The 10,482-nt window shown below is 36.3% G+C and overlaps 1 long non-coding RNA gene across 1 annotated transcript; it reads right to left on the minus strand.

The window, feature by feature from the left end:
* Positions 1-202: 202 nt before the first annotated feature.
* Positions 203-1,071, minus strand: LOC130046732 (uncharacterized). The gene is made up of 3 exons (XR_008795720.1): positions 855-1,071; positions 545-604; positions 203-266 (listed from the first exon to the last, which is right to left on the minus strand). It is a non-coding gene; the product is annotated as an uncharacterized LOC130046732 (long non-coding RNA).
* Between the last annotated feature and the right edge of the window lie 9,411 nt (positions 1,072-10,482).

The raw sequence follows: 10,482 nt of genomic DNA on the forward strand, positions 1-10,482 counted from the left end.
AGGTCAAATACAAAAAATTATACAAAGTACTAAAATGACCAACGACACGAACAACGAGATTGTCAAATTTTCGGGACAAACGAAAAGAATTACATAATGTGGTCAATATCAACAGAGCATAATAACAAAAACTACATATAAATACATCTAGCACTATGTAACAGGTTTCTCGATCCCTTAAAGTAATAACAGGAACACCTGTTTGGGTTCTCGACAAGACGTTTATTCAGGAGTTACCAATGCACGAATTGTCCAATGATGAAACCCTATAACAACAATGTTTAACAATTTTAAGTAATATGCTATATAAAACATGAATACTATAATTTCACATAATTACTGATGTACAACCAATATACGATTATAGCATTACATGGGTGATCTATATCAAGGGAGATAACTCTATACCTGTATACATCACATATTAAATCTCCCAAGTCCTATAGACTTTAACTTCATCATAAAACTTTACAATAATTATCATTATAATATGTATTAACATTATTAATTATTGAATTAAATAAAAACCATTTGGTGAGCATACCATTCTATGGGAATAGGCTCGAGTGAACAATATTTACAGATGACACCAAACTGGTCTGATCTATAAATTAATTATGATATCTACAATATCTTGAAAGTCATAAAACATACTTTTACTTTAAAATAATATCACAGTGAGACGAATCATATACATTACTATCACAGATATTTACATTATATAAGTCTCACTCTCACTGATCATTTATTCCAGGAATGTGGCAACAAAAGGAATTTTATGCAAAATTACAGATTTAACATTTAGTAAAGGAATTATAGAATAGTTTAGCATTAGTAATAAATTATTAACTTACCATTCAAGAGGAAAAATGTCGGTCTATGTCTAATTGTCAAAATATGTCAGATCTACTGAAATCAACTCTCTTCTTCAAAAACTGAATAAAGACTGACCACAAAGAACAGAACTCTTGGAGGGAAAATCTCCAAGACCAATCCAATGACATAAGACAAACTAAAACACCAATGAAATTAAAAGACACAAGGGACATTTGGCCAAAATATAATTATATACCCCAGGGGCCAGTTTCACAAAACTAACTTACGACTAAGATCTAACTTAAGACATAAATTTTTCCTAAATTCATTCCTTATCCGTTTCACAAAAAGTGTCGTATCTTAGGATTTTCATAAGTTCTTTCGTAACTTTACGAAAGGTAAGTAGGTGTCTTAAGTTCAAACTAAATATGGCGGCGGCCTTTATTTTGCTATGTCGTCGTCAACTTAGACGAGGAAGGCAGTTCAGAGATGGAAACAATCCTTTAGATTATATGAACGACATGGAGATTGTTTCAAAATTTAAACTACCACTTCATTTGATCATCGACTTATGCCAAATGATGGAAAACGATTTAAAAAAGACCCACTCGTAGGTCCCAATCATTGCCAACATCGTTACAAGTCATGGCTGCCCTCAGGTTTTATGCCACGGGGAATTTCCATTTAGTGACTGCTGATCTTCACGGCATCAGTAAGTCCAACGTTTCCAGAATAGTTCGAGACGTTTCTTCTTTACTTTCAAACATGATCCCTAACTACATCAAGATGCCAGAAGGAGATGCAGAGGGCTTAGTGGAACTTGAAGGTTCCTTATCGAGAGTATCAACCCCACCCGAAATCCCAGAAACGCATGTGTTTCCAAATATAGCTTGTCCTCTATTGGAGTGATTTCTACTTCTCTGGGCAGGGGGTCATCGCCAGGTTTTCGTTGTTCTCGTCTATTCAACGCTATATCCCTTTTCGTATCGCTCGTTAAGCAGCTCCATGTATAATATACACTTATATGAATACAATCCTTTTGCATACAAGACAACCAAACACAACTTTGGTGTAAGCCAGGCAAGCTTGTCGGGCAGCCGACGTTTAATAACTTTACAGCAAATTTACTACATACATGTTAACTGACGTGAACAAGTGTTATGCAAGTGCTGAATCAAATAACAAAATGTCAAGAAACCCCCATCATTGACGTTAAAAACCGCCCAGGAAAAACCATAGATAAAATATTTGAAAAAACTATGGAAACCTGTGTCCGAAAGCAAGTGTTATGTAACGTCTAAGAGTGAATATCGGACCTTATCCATAATTAAATATGATAATAAAAAATTGTGCTACGTGCACTTCGTGAGACTGGCTTAGAATGACCTTACTCATGATATCGACACTTTATATAGGCCTTCCTATGGCCACGCCTTGTATTACTACGCATAGGCATTCGAACACGTTCCTATCATACAACGTTTTCCCTCTATTCTTCGAAACGCGGGAAAACTACATTCTTTTTTAGCTCATCAACTGTCCTTTCATGGGAGGTATTAACTGCGTTTACCTTTGCTGTCATTTCTTCCCATTGTATTTTTTTAGCTGAATTTGTAACGCTGGAGTTCTGTTTGGAAATAACACTTCTTTTCTTTTTTTCTACCTCCTCAGTTAAATCTATTTCTGCCGTTGAGGTATTAGGATTTCTTTTTGACTGCGTCATGTTTACATTTTGAGCACGGCATGGGTTGTGTGGCTCGATTTATTCGTTGAATTGGATAGTGAGTTGAACAATGAAATCATTGAAACATGACAGACCGTCAGTTATTGGAAATGTGTTGAATTTCTACATGTAGTTGCAATATCGGGCTGAAACAGGTGATAGCTGAAACATGACAGACCGTCAGTTATTGGAAATGTGTTGAATTTCTACATGTAGTTGCAATATCGGGCTGAAACAGGTGATAGCTGAAACATGACAGACCGTCAGTTATTGGAAATGTGTTGAATTTCTACATGTAGTTGCAATATCGGGCTGAAACAGGTGATGCCTTATTCGTCCAAAGAGCTGATCCAAAATATCCGAAAAGAAAAACAATAAACTTAATTAATCTCAAGTGGAACGAGTTAACCCAATTACGTTGACAAATAGTAAAGCTAACTCGTACCCAGAGAGATTCTATTTTAACCATGCAAAATTATAAAAGATAATAATAAGTAACAAATACAAAAAAATAAATAAATAAAAAATAGATAAATGAAAATAAGCTATGTAAACGAAGTAAGAAATGAACAAAGTTTGAGAGAAAGATAATGTAAACAACAAGTTTGAATAAGTTAACAAAATGGACCAACTCCAAACAAAAACAAAGAATAAGCAGCCCAGGAAATTGAATCAACATCAGACATTCCCGTGTTGATCATGTCTAGGGTAGATATGCAAAAAACATAGAATCACGGAAACTGATAAATGGGTTTTACATGTAAGCAATCGGTTATGAAGTTCAAAGTAATTAAAAGGGATGGGCTGATTGTAAACAGAATTGAAAAGAAAAAAAATGTGTTCAAAAATGGTCATAGTACCACTGTTAGGGACATGATCAGACGAGTAGGTCTAGATGAAGCTTAAAATCTAGTAAGGGTTTAGCCCGTATTCATCCTGGTGAAGTCAGTAGGTTTGTTGATACCATGCGGTTCAAATGACTTCAACCTGTGCATCCAGAATTTTTCCTTCTGCTTTCTTGCGGTATTTGACCAACTAGGGTCATGATCAATAACCACTACTGTCATGTCCTCCCATCGGTGGTTATTGACATTGAAATGTGTTGCTACTGGCAAATCTTTTTTGGTTCTGATGGAGGACCGGTGGTTGTTGACCCGTCTGCGAAGGTCTGTTGTTTCTCCTATGTACTGCTTCTGGCAGACATCGCAACTGATGAGATAGATGCAGTTATTGGTTTTGCAGGAAAAGTTTCCCAATATTTTATAACTGCGACCCGTGACAGGACTGCTAAAACCCTCAGTGTCTGAGCTCTATTTGCATAATTGACATCTGAGGTCTGAGCATATTTTGAAACCTCCATTGGGTAAAGGGTTATCCAGTTTGGTCCTTACTATCATGTCCGTCAGGTTTCTGGGACGTCTGAAGGATGCCATCGGTGGTTCCTTAAAAACACCAGCCATTCGTTTGTTGGCATGCAGAATGGGCAGGTGTTTCTTCAGAATACCGTTGATGTTCTTGAGGGCGGGATGATACGGAGTGACCAATGGAACCCTGTCATTCTGAGGTTTTTCTTTATACTGGAGGAGGGACTGTCGGTCCTGTAGTGACATCTCATCAATCGCGGATTGTACCTTGCAAGGATCATATCCTCTGTTAGTGAGATGAGTTTTGAGGATTGTTCTTGTTCTTGGAAAATAGTAGGAGTGGAGCAGATGCGGCGGATTCGCGTAGCCAAACCCTTAGGTACACCTTTGAAAGTGTGGGGTGGATGACAACTAGATGGCATAAGGTATAAATGAGAGTCAGTGGGTTTGGTGTGGAGATTAAACTCAATTTCCTCGTTTCTAAATGTGGCTGTGGTATCCAGAAAAGTGTTATTTGAGGTGGAAATTTCCACAGTAAACTTGATGGAATTATGGAAAGAGTTTGCCATCTCGATAAAATCGTCCAGACTTTCACGACCGTTAACCCACTTCATCTCAATGTCATCAATACAACGTAGCCAACTGAGGGGTTTAACTGGTGAATAATGTAGAAGTCTACGTTCCAGTCTCCCCATAAAGATGTTGGCATACGATGGTGCCATTTTTGTTTCCATAGCTGTGCCACTTATATGCAGGTAGTGTTCACCATTAAACAAAACATGAAGTTATTGAAAATTTGACAATCTCGTTGTTCGTGTCGTTGGTCATTTTAGTGCTTTGTGTGTGTGTGTGTGTGTGTATATATATATATATATATATATATATACATATATATAGTGTCAAGACATTTCATTTCATTAACTTCGAGTTTGGCCTACTTGGATTGAATATTGTTTAACGTCCCTCTCGAGAATATTTCACTCATATGGATACGTCACAACTGCCGGTGAAGGGCTGCAAAGTTTAGGCCTATGCTCGGCGCGTATGGCCATTGAGCAGGGAAGGATCTTTATCGTGCCACACCTGCTGTGAGTTATACATATGTATCTTCAGAACTGTTCTAGGTGGGGCGTTAATATTTTGATTTTTTTTATGAGAAGACCTTATGATACAATCATATTTGATCTTGTGACCTTGAAATACTTTCTTTAAGATCATGGCGTATTCAATATATTTTTAAGTATTCAAGGTAAAGCTTTTACATTTTTTATATAGATTCTTTATGGCAAGACCTTGATATACTTCGGAGTTTGACAATGTGAACTTGACTTTGAAGTCTTACCTACGTTCAATAAAAATATTACCTATTCAATGCCTTCTGAACTATTTAAGATGGAGCTTTCATATTCTGTATGTAGATTTCTTAAGGTAAGGTCTTTTTATCATATCATGATACATGTATGTGACCTTGTGACCATGGTCTTATCCAGAACAGTAAGATTATGTTAGTCAATTTGGTTTTGAGGCATCTCTGTATTGTGTGAATTCATTTTCAGTTATGTTGTGATCCTTAGGGGCTAGGTTGGGACCACAATATGGAGTCAACAATTTCATGGGAATAAAGATTGATAAAAAATATGTAAAAAATCAGAACAGCTGAAGAATGGCTGAAGAATGGCAGGGTCAAGGTGACTCATTCAAGCTATGTGGCTCACAGGCCTCTTGTTTATGCTATGACATTAAGGAAGCCTGCTCAAAATTGCACATATATATTCTTAAAAATGTATTTTGTAATTATGTGATGCGGAAATTGTGATCAAAAACTCCTTGAACGAGCAGATTTCTGCTAAAACAACGCAGTTCCGACTGTAAAGTCAATATGTAATACGTCTCGGCAAACTTTTTCAATAAATTCAAGCACACGATTTCAAAGTTAAATTTTTCCCATGTAAAAGGCTTTATTTTTTTTATTTGAAAGTTCAATTAATATTTGCGACACATGTTCAGAGCCTCATTTCTCTGATTACGTTTCCAAAGATGCCGTACTATTTGAAAAGTTGGTCTCAGGACTATAATACTTTTATTTAAAAATATTCGGCTTGGACGCAGTGTACATAAACCAATGAAACATCCTTGTAATCACGACTAGAGAAATTAATAGAAAAAAAGGTAATGAACTTCAAATGAACTCTCTATGTCTTGCATTATTAAATACAATTTCGACATTACACGGGGAATGTCTGGACTTGTCTATATTTGTTATTTATCATTGGTTATATGTTTATGAAATTGTGTAGACATACTGCCTCTCTGTCTCTCTCTTTCTCTGAATTTCCGTCTCCTCTCCCATAAATATCTCTCTCTCTCTCTCTCTCTCTCTCTCTCTTTCGTTAGCTACTCGTCTAAAAAGCAAGATTAAAGAGACATTATTAGTTATCAAAGTAATGTTTGCTAATTGTTGCCAAAATGTCAATGACTAAACACCTTTGTTTGGGTCTATTTTCTAGATGTTTACACATTTAGATAATATGTCCCATCCCTTTTTCGACTCTTGGTTTTATTTTTCTTCAGCATTTGATCATGGTTCAGAATTACAAAAGTGTTATTCCCTAGTTGACAACTAATTCTGATTTAATATTTATACATGTAGGTAATGTATTTACCTATAACACGCATTTACTTATAATAATAAGTAATATTAATTTACATGTAATATATCTTTACATATTGTGTATTTACATAAACTAATTGTTTACTTTGAATTTTATTTACATGTACAGCGTATTTACATGTAATATGTATTTACATGTAATATATTAAAGGACACAACGCATGTTTCTAAACTTTATCATTTATTCAGCAATTAAAACTAATGAAATATTTTGCGTAGTTTTTTAGTTTGCAAGCGATGAAATTCAAATCTTGCGATATGCATATTTACTTTCGCTATTGCACGCGCCATTATGTGTAACGTCGTATGCGCCCTAGGGTTAGAAAACATCTATTAGCCATTTCATAAACAGATTAGATTTAATCGACAAAAAACCAATTATCACGTTAACGGCTTGTAAAGAACATCGCAATAAGGTGTTTTATTATTGCTCAAAAATATTAATGATCAATTATTATTATTATTGAACACCTAATAACAAGTACAAGGGTGCACTAGTTGTCGGCAGAAAGGATTTAGACTGAGTAGTTTTCAATTTTTGGAAGGAAGGTATGAGAAAAAAAGACGTGGATGAAATTTTATGTTGGAGCAAGAACTTTGCCTTTAATAAAACACCCAGTCCCTTTTCTAAAACCGCTTGAAAAGAGACCCAGATAAACTGAGAGAAAATGGTGGTTGCTAGTGCCTTGTGAAGGATATCCGTCTGAAGATTGGTGAAGCAATATTGACACCTAAGTCTACTGTTAAAAACATCGGTACTGCCCTGGACGCCACCTTATCAATGGAAATACAAGTCAGCTCCGTGGTAAGGAAGATGTACTTCAACATCAGGAGAATATCCAGGGTGAAACACCATCTCACCCAGGAAGCGTGTGCGAAGGTCATCAATGCAACAGTCATATCCCACCTTGACTATCACAATGCCCTCCTGCTTGGCATGACCGATCGCCCCATGCACCGACTACAAGTGGCTCAGAACAACGCTGCACGTTGTCTTACAAGAGCATGCTACAGACAACATATTTCGCCGGTACTTCAACAACTACAATGGCTGCCTGTAAAGCAACGCGTTGTGTTTAAATTGCTGACAACCATACATAAGGCACTACACTCTTTCTCAGCACCAATATACATGAGAGAGCTATGTCCTGTTTACCAGCCATATAGGACCTTGAGATCATCATCCGACCAATGGAAACTGGTAGTGAAGAAATCATCAAACAAATACGGTGCAAGAGCCATAAAAACACTGGGTGCACTATTGTGGAATAAACTGCCACTGGAACTTCGAGAGCTTGAAGCACATGGAGTCTTGTTCAAGCGTGAATATGGCCTGTGAATGTAAAATCCAGTGTAACATCAAGGATTCCATGTGCAAGCTCTTGCAAACTGAATTTTTATTCAACATACGAATACCTGTATGCCAATTCTATCTTGTCAAGTCAAAGTCGACCACTTTGTCATTTTACTACCATGTTTTATTTAAATTCTTTGTATTATTTTATCATTTCCTTTATAGCTCTTGCAAGTCTTTCATTAGTATATTATCAATGATTATTAGCACAAACATTGTACAGCGCATAGAAACTATTTGTATTTTTGAGCTTTATAAATGAATAAAATAATAATGGATATATCGAAGTTAAACCCTCCCAGGCCTACAGCATATACATACTTTGGTCTTCCAATTCAATACACACTCGGATCAAAATTTCCTTTTTGAAAATTACATGGTCGTTATAATGATATAACGCGCGTCATGAAGTACCGGCGTACAGCGTTGTATTTCATAACCGTGTATTTTCAAAACATTGAAATTCATTTTTACATTCTTCTTACATTTCCGTTGGAATTCCCAATCGTTAGAGTTAACGTACTAAATTTATCCAGGTTTATATGCGCGTTGTTCACGACTGCAGCGCATTCATGAGGAGATGGATATCATTACAAATGGTAAAGATATCAAATGTAAGAACTAAATCTAAACATGTATTATCATCAAGACGAACGCCAACTTGTTTCTGTGACTAGAAGTTTATTTCAAATGGACGAAAAGAACAACTCTGCTCAGTTTCGCATGTATACTTTTATTATCATGTTTATGGTTTACTGTGTTTAGCCATATAACCCTAGGGAATTGGTCTTCTGTCATTTTTATTTCAAAGACCTGACGGGAACAGCTGTCACAAGTATGAAAAAGAGAGGCAATGTTGTATAGTTCTACCATTGCTTAACGCTTGTGAAGAACATATTAACATGTTAATCTTGTTTTTACATCAAAGAATCCCCCATGTTTTGTAGGATGCCTGGAGATAGTTTTCAATGCAATGACAATTTCCCTACTCTCGTGAAGGAATCACTTTATGTCACAAAGGAGTGTATTGTTTGATAAATCACATGTACAACAATGTGAGTAGTTTAAATATATATATATATATATATATATATATATATATATATAAAGCATAATATTGAATTACGATCTATTAAAAAAATTTAACACGACATAATATTAAAAGCACGCCAATCAATTCTCCAACTACGTTTCATTATACTGTCATTCCGGTGTAAAGTACAAACTGTAAAGAAGTCTGTCTACCAAAGTATACTCTGCTTTTTTTTCTTTTTTCTTTGCCAAATGACAAGATTTATTCCAAATACGTTGACGAGCATTTACAAATGCCATTAACAGGCTAATAACTTAAATTATGTTACAACTTCCCTGTATGTTGTCCTATATTAACAAAAAAAACCGTACATACAACTGGTATACACGGTTTTACCATAAATTATATAATGACAAAATAAAATTAACCATTAATCGGCTAAACAGATGGGACTATGAAATGCCACAATTTCATTAATAGGGAAATCTTGTACGACTAATCACCAGGCTATTCAAACAGTTTTAAATGTATCAAGTCAATACACGATCTACAAAACGGAGTATTGTAATGTAAAAAAGGTGGATTGAAATGCCCCCAATCATTAGTCAATCAGGTTAGAGTAATTCTAACCAATTAGGAGTAATTGTATTAACCAATCAACTTGGGACAAAGGGTATAAATATAGCCGCACTATCTTATTCTGTTACCCAATGCCATAGTCATTCCAATACCTAAGCTAGGCACGAATCACCATGTCCCTGACTCCTACAGACCAATATCACTAACATCACACTTACAAGTGCAAAACGTTTGAAAAAATGCTCAACACCAGGTTGAGATGGTTTCTAGATAAACAAGGTAAACTAGACCCCGCACAGAATGGATTCCGCCCTGATCACAGTACAATAGACAATCTTGCCCAGCTAGAAACCAAAGTATTAACAGGAATGGCAAACAGTCAATACACAGGAGCAGTCTTCATCGACATCTCCAAAGTCTTCGATCTCGTCTGGCATGATGGACGGATATACAAGCTTCGTCATCAGTTCCACATCACTGGCAACACACTCTGCTTCATCAGGTTTTTCCTCAAAGACAGGAAAATACAGGTCACTGTAAATCAGTCAAATCCAGATCTGTACACATTAAACAATGGTACACCACAGGGTTCTGTTATCAGTCCCACACTTTTTAATCTCATGATCAATTACTTATCATCCACGATACAACACCAAAAACAACCGTACCAAGTGGCTGATCTCTCCCAGTTTAAAGATGACGCGCAAATTCATCACACAAGTCGCTCTATCAAAATCATCAACATTAGGTTGCAAAGCACTGTGGACTCAATGCAAGGTGAAGATAACGAACAGTGATCAATCTCATAACTCCTACAAGCAATACAAAATGGATAGTTGGGCAAACACGGACCCCTGGACACACCAGAGCTGGGATCAGGTGCCTAGGAGGAGTAAGCATCCCCTGTTGACCGGTCACACCCGCCGTGAGCCCCATATCCTG

Source organism: Ostrea edulis, chromosome 6, assembly GCF_947568905.1.
Source record: "Ostrea edulis chromosome 6, xbOstEdul1.1, whole genome shotgun sequence".
In the NCBI taxonomy this organism is placed as follows: domain Eukaryota; kingdom Metazoa; phylum Mollusca; class Bivalvia; order Ostreida; family Ostreidae; genus Ostrea; species Ostrea edulis.